Here is a 387-nt window from a genome sequence, read left to right as displayed (position 1 = left end):
GGGGGAGCTGGGGGTCTCCAACCCTCTCACGGGTGCTGCTGAGGGTGCAGGTCTGCTGTGGGTGCTGTGTCCAGCCCCAGGGTGCTGGGGAGGAGCTGTGAGAGTGACCCCCCAAAACAGGCTTCCTCAGTGAGGACGACGACAGTGTTCCCAAGAGCTGCCCAGGCCAGGCAGACCTGCCCAGCCGGCTCATCCTGCTGCTGCCGGGCAGACACACGGGTGTCAGCAGGTTTGCACCGGGCGGCCAGGCTCCAGCTGGTCTTGGTGTTAGAGCAGAGCCAGGTCCCCGGGTGGGGAAACTGAGGTACAGAATCTCCATGTGTCAGAGCAGAGCTGGGAGATGGCACCAAGCGCTCACCCAGCTCACGAGGCTCGTGTGTGGCCTGA

The sequence above is a fragment of the Nestor notabilis genome, unplaced genomic scaffold (genome assembly GCF_000696875.1).
Source record: "Nestor notabilis isolate BGI_N333 unplaced genomic scaffold, ASM69687v1 scaffold16854, whole genome shotgun sequence".
NCBI lineage: Eukaryota > Metazoa > Chordata > Aves > Psittaciformes > Psittacidae > Nestor > Nestor notabilis.
This window is presented reverse-complemented; position numbering follows the sequence as displayed.